Raw genomic sequence first — 7,076 nt, forward strand, 5'->3', positions numbered from 1 at the left:
GACTCTCAAAATAATATAAGTTAAGCATGAGAGTTCATCTATTTCTTTAAAATAAAACTACCATCGTGCTCTAAAAAGATATAAGTGAAGCACTAGAGCAAATGACAAACTACTCCAAAAGATATAAGTGAAGATCAATGAGTAGTCGAATAATTATGCAACTATGTGAAGACTCTCCCATTTAATAATTTCAGATATTGATATTTTATTCAAACAACAATCAAAACAAAGTAAAATGACATTCTAAGATTGTCAAACATCATGTGAAGAAGCAAAAACTTAGGATCAACCGAAACTAACCGATAGTTGTTGAAGAAGAAAGGTGGGATGCCAACCGGGGCATCCCCAAGCTTAGACGCTTGAGACTTCTTGAAATATTATCTTGGGATGCCTTGGGCATCCCCAAGCTTGAGCTTTTGTGTCTCCTGAATTCCTCTCATATCACGGTCTCCCTATATCTCAAAAGCTTCATCCACACAAAAGTCAACAAGGACTCGTGAGATAAGTTAGTATAAACCAATGCAAAAACCTTATCATACTCTACTGTAGCAGTTCACTAAAATTATTATTCAACATTGCATACTAAATGCCTCTGCATATTTAATAGTCCTATCCTCAAATAGAATCATTAAAGAAGCAAACATATGCAAACAATGCAAATATAACAGCAATCTTCCTAAACAGGACAGTCTGTAAAGAGTGCAGCAAGATCCATACTTCCCTACCTACAAAAATTATGAAAGAAAATTCCCACTGTAGTAAATTTATCAGAGCTTATTATTAAAAATGTTTCAACATTTTATCACATTCTGACTTTTCTAGGGAATTTTTGCAACCGCGGTAAACTTTCTGTTTTCAAACAGCAACATGTGGACTTGTAAAATAGGCATAGTAAAGGCTATCAATGCCACTTTTATTGAAATAAAAGAAGGAAAACATTGTTCTAAATAAAAGCAAGCAAATCCTAACAAAATAAATTGACGCTCCAAGCAAAACACATATCATGTGGTGAATAAAATATAGCTCCAAGTAAAGTTACCGACGAACGAAGACGAAAGAGGGGATGCCTTCCGGGGCATCCCCAAGATTAGGCTCTTGGTTGTCCTTGAATATTGCCTTGGGGTGCCTTGGGCATCCCCAAGCTTGGGCTCTTGCCACTCCCTATTCCATAGTCCATCAAATCTTTACCCAAAACTTGAAAACTTCACAACACAAAACTTAACAGAAAACTCATAAGCTCCGTTAGTATAAGAAAATAAATCACCACTTAGGTACTGTTGTGAACTCATTCAAAATTCATATTGGTGTAATATCTACTGTATTCCAAATTATCTATGGTTCATACCCTCCGATACTACTCATAGATTCATAAAAATAAGCAAACAACACATAGAAACCAGAATCTGTCGAAAATAGAACAGGCTGTAGTAATATGTAGGTTCCGAATACTTCTGTAACTCCAAAAATCCTGAGAAATTAGGAAGTCCTAGGAAATTTGTTTATTAATCTACTGCAAGTAGAATTGGTATTTTATCGGTCACTGGTAAAAAATGAAAATTATTCTCGTGAGCGCATACTTTCTATTTTTACAACAAGATCAAATAACAATCACCCAAGAGGATCCTAAAGGCTTTACTTGGCACAAACACTAATTAAAACATAAAAAACACAATCATAACAGAGGATAGACGATTTATTTATTACTAAACAGGAACAAAAAGCAAGGAACAAAAATAAAATTGGGTTGCCTCCCAACAAGCGCTATCGTTTAACGCCCCTAGCTAGGCATGATGATTACAATGATGCTCATATAAAAGATAAGAGTTGAAACATAAAGAGAGTATCATGAAGAATATGACTAGCACATTTAAGCCTAACCCACTTCCTATGCATAGGGATTTTGTGAGCAAACAACTTGTGGGAACAATAATCAACTTCCATAGGAAGGTAAAACAAGCAAATATTCAAGATTTTCAACACATAGAGAGGAAACTTGATATTATTGCAATTCCTACAGGCATATGTTCCTCCCTCATAATAATTACATGTAGGATCATAAGAAAATTCAACAATATAGCTATCACAAAACATATTACTAACACGATCCACATGTATGCAAAGTTGACACTCTTCCAAATTAGTGGGATTAACATTAACTAAAGTCATGACCTCTCCAAACCCACTTTCATAATTATCACAATAAGATTCAACACCCTCCAAAATAGTGGGATCATTACTTCATAAATTCGACACTCTTCAAAACCCACTTTCATGAATATAATCATCATAAATAGGAGGCTTGCTATCATCAAAATAAATTTGCTCAACAAAACTTGGGGGACAAAAAATATCATCTTCATCAAACATAGCATCCCCAAGCTTGTAGCTTTGCATATGATTAGCATCATTGATATTCAAGGAATTCATACTAACAACATTGCATTCATGCTCATCATACAAAGATTTAGTTCCAAACATTCTAATGCATTCTTCTTCTAACAATTTGGCACAATTATCGGAATCCTTATTTTCATGAAAGATATTAAAAAGATGAAGCATATGAGGTACCCTTACTTCCATTTTTTTGTAGTTTTCTTTTATAGACTAAACTAGTGATAAAACGAGAAACCATAAGATTCGATTGCAAGATCTAAAGATATACCTTCAACCGCTAACCTTCCCGACAACGGCGCCAGAAAAGAGCTTGATGTCTACTACACAACCTTCTTCTTGTAGACGTTGTTGGGTCTCCAAGTGCAGAGGTTTGTAGGACAATAGCAAATTTCCCTCAAGTGGATGACCTAAGGTTTATCAATCCGTGGGAGGCGTAGGATGAAGATGGTCTCTCTCAAACAACCCTGCAACCAAATAACAAAGAGTCTCTTGTGTCCCCAACACACCAATACAACGGTAAATTGTATAGGTGCACTAGTTCGGCGAAGAGATGGTGATACAAGTGCAATATGGATAGTAGATAATGGTTTTTGTAATCTGAAAATATAAAAACAGCAAGGTAGCAAGTGATAAAAGTGAGCGTAAACGGTATTGCAATGCATTGAAATAAGGCCTAGGGTTCATACTTTCACTAGTGCAAGTTCCCTCAACAATAATAATATAATTGGATCATATAACTATCCCTCAACATGCAACAAAGAGTCACTCCAAAGTCACTAATAGCGGAGAACAAACGAAGAGATTATGGTAGGGTACGAAACCACCTCAAAGTTATACTTTCTGATCAATCTATTCAAGAGTCCGTAGTAAAATAACACGAAGCTATTCTTTCCGTTCAATCTATCATAGAGTTCGTACTAGAATATCGCCTTAAGACACAAATCAACCAAAACCCTAATGTCACCTAGATACTCCAATGTCACCTCAAGTATCCGTGGGTATGATTATATGATATGCATCACACAATCTCATATTCATCTATTCAACCAACACAAAGAACTTCAAAGAGTGCCCCAAAGTTTCTACCAAAGAGTCAAGACGAAAACGTGTGCCAACCCCTATGCATAAGTTCACGAGGTCACGGAACCCGCAAGTTGATCAACAAAACATACATCAAGTGGATCACATGATATCCCATTGTCACCACAGATAAGCACGTGCAAGACATACATCAAGTGTTCTCAAATCCTTAAAGACTCAATCCGATAAGATAACTTCAAAGGGAAAACTCAATTCATGACAAGAGAGTAGAGGGGGAGAAACATCATAAGATCCAACTATAATAGCAAAGCTTGCGATACATCAAGATCGTATCACCTCAAGAACACGAGAGAGAGAGAGAGAGAGATCAAACACATAGCTACTGGTACATAACCTCAGCCCCGAGGGTGAACTACTCCCCCCTCGTCATGGAGAGCACCGGGATGATGAAGATGGCCACCGGAGAGGGATTCCCCCCTCCGGCAGGGTGCCGGAACGGGTCTAGATTGGTTTTCAGTGGCTACGGAGGCTTCTGGCGGTGGAACTCCCGATCTATTGTGTTCTCTCATGTTTTTAGGGTTTATGGACATATATAGGCGAAAGAAGTCGGTTAGGGGAGCCACGAGGGCCCACGAGGGTGGGGGGCGCGCACAGGGGGTAGGGCGCGCCTCCCTGCCTCATGCCTCCCTCGAAGCTTCCCCGACGTCTACTCCAAGTCTCCTGGATTGCTTCCGTTCCAAAAATAAGTTCCGTGAAGTTTTAGGTCAATTGGACTCCGTTTGATTTTCCTTTTCCGTGATACTCTAAAACAAGGAAAAAACAGAAACTGGCACTAGGCTCTAGGTTAATAGGTTAGTCCCAAAAATAATACAAAATAGCATATAAATGCATATAAAACATCCAAGGTTGTTAATATAATAGCATGGAACAATCAAAAATTATAGATACGTTGGAGACGTATCACCTGCATACAACACAAGTTTATCAAAACATATTTCAAGGCGGATTACAATAGTTAAGTCCCAAGCACTTTGCAAGCGAAACCACTTCGCACTTGGGGGCTAGTCTGTCAAAAGCAATTTCTTCAACGGAAATGGATTTTCTAAAGTCCCAAGTGTTTTGCAAGCAACAACACTTGGCACTTGGGGGCTAAATGCATATTGCTTGTTTCTTCCTAAAGATGAGCCAGGTGAGCTATCAACAATCTCAGCCGACTCATGGGGGCTATACAGTTCAGTTATGTTCTTTTACAGTGATCAATAGGACCGGGTCATTCATATTGATTAAACCGGCCCTTGGGGTATATACATGCAAAATTGTGATACTATCAGCATGCGGTTTAGTTGTAAACCGAAATTGGAGGGAGTCTAAGACAGAGGCTTGTAAGTTTTTTAAGTCTACAGATTATTCAATCTTATTATCATCAGAAGACTTGGGGGCTGGCAGGATATAACTTATACAAGCCGGAGAACGTACCTCATACTTCTGGTGCATCTGTTTGACCATTTCAATTTCTAAGTCACGGCTGGAGTGTACTTGACTGAGATAACCAGATAATACTTCACTATTACTCAATTGAGCATAGTGGGAGATGTCGAACCTCACTTTCCGTCTTTCCATGACTTCTTGTTTGGCAGAGTGTCTCGCTAGTACAGTTGGATTCCCCGGTTCAGTAAATCTAGTGCCAGTGATTAAAACGTCATCACCATGAGTCTCTGGCGGGTTAGCTGAGCTTGACGGTTCAATACTTGACGGATCAATAGTGGTTTCATCAACAAACAGCTCAGGTATTTCAGGTTGAGCATTGAGAGCGGGGTCTTTTGGCTGTTCAGGATGTTCGGGTACAACATTTGGCTGGTCCAGTTCAGTGGCTTTTGGACCCTCGTCCAGATTTGTCACCTTCGCTTTCTTGTTGGGCATTGCTTGACCGCTAAAAATAATTTGGACAAGTCAGCATAATGATAAAGATATAAAGGTATAGAAGAAAAATACTTATTATTACCTAGGGGCAGTCTTGAAAGCCGGAAGTTGAGTCTGTGATGAATCGCTAGAGGAGGAACGGGAAATCTCTTGCAAAGATGGAATCAAAATAATTGAGTGGTTAACGAAAGAAACTCGCCGGTAAATACAAGACTTATGGTTAAAAAGAACCTCATTTTGGCGTTTCCGAGGAGTGTTTGGTAAACCGGAAGATAAATCTTCACCTCCACCGGTCCGGGCCTGGCGGCAACTCTCATGTTGCTGTCGTTTTAAGAGAAAATGAGGATCTAAATAAGCCAAGGGGTGTGAAAACCTTACTTTCCGGGTTACCCGCCGAAGTTTCTGCCTTGGTAAAGGTTCTGAGTCGGAGGAAATAGTAGTTACCTCTTCTTCGACTGCTTGGCTGGCTCCCGTGTTATCCTGGCAATAGTCAGTGTCATAAGGTTGTTAAAAAACAAGCCAAGAGAGTCAAGGGCTACCTCCGACTCAGAGGTTTCATCCAGCTTAAGCAGTTCAGAGGCGCTTGGTTTCTTCTTAGACCTCCTCATGGTCTTTTTGGCGGCTTTCGCAGCAGCTCTAGCCTTTTTGGTAGCCTCATGGTTATATTTGGCCTTCCAGAAGATTTAGCCTATGGAAGGATAACATATTGGAGTTCATGCAATGTTTAAGTGCTGAAGGAAAAAAGAAATCAAAAGATTTACCTCCGCCGGGTTAAGCTTGCAAAAAGGATTAAAACCCACTTTGCTGCAGTCTTCAAATTTGCTATTTACAAGCGTGGTTGCCATCTCAACGATGCCCTCTTCAGTCAAACGCAGAGAGCTATGACGTAAGGGGTCATCTGTTCCTCCGGTATATGTACACATCAAGCAGGATCGGCGGCTTAAGGGTATGATCTGCCATGCGACCCAGCAGCGGATTAAGTCAACTCCGGTTAAACCATTTCCTAGCAAGGCTTGAACATTTCTGATTTTAGGCATAAGCTTCTTGCACTCGGTGGCGGTAAGTTTATCAGGGAGTTGGTAATTTGAGTCGAGACGCTCGGCACGATAACCCGACAACGGATTTTCATCAGACGGCGAGATATCTTTGCAGTAGAACCATGTTTGATTCCAGTCCTTAGGATGGCTTGGCAGAGCTACTTGAGGGAAGATGGCATCTCGTCTACGTTGAATTGGAATCCCGCCAAGTTCCAAGCTAGGCCCATTTGTGAACTCATTCTACCGGTTCAGGTAGAAGTATTCCCTAAAAAGCTCAACACTAGGCTCTTCTTGAAGGTATACCTCACAAAAGACTTGGAAGTTACAAATGTTTGATATGGAATTGGGTCCAATGTCTTGCGGATGGAGTTTGAAGAAGTGCATGATATCTCTAAAGAACTTAGAGGTGGGTGGCGAGAAGCCTCGGTTCATATGATCAGTAAATACAATAACTTCACCGTCCTTTGGCTGAGGTCTCTCTTCGCCCGGGTCAGGAGCACGGTAATGCATGACACTCTTATCTAGAAAATATCCAACGGTGACAAAATCTTTCAAGGTGCTCTCAGTGACGGTGGAGGGAACCCGGTTACAGGTCGTAATTGTCTTGGGCGGCATGGTGAAAGGACAACCTAAAGACAAGAAATAATTTGACGGCTCAAATTAATTGGTGGGATACAAGTCAAC

This window comes from Triticum dicoccoides, chromosome 2A (assembly GCF_002162155.2).
Source record: "Triticum dicoccoides isolate Atlit2015 ecotype Zavitan chromosome 2A, WEW_v2.0, whole genome shotgun sequence".
Classification (NCBI taxonomy): domain Eukaryota; kingdom Viridiplantae; phylum Streptophyta; class Magnoliopsida; order Poales; family Poaceae; genus Triticum; species Triticum dicoccoides.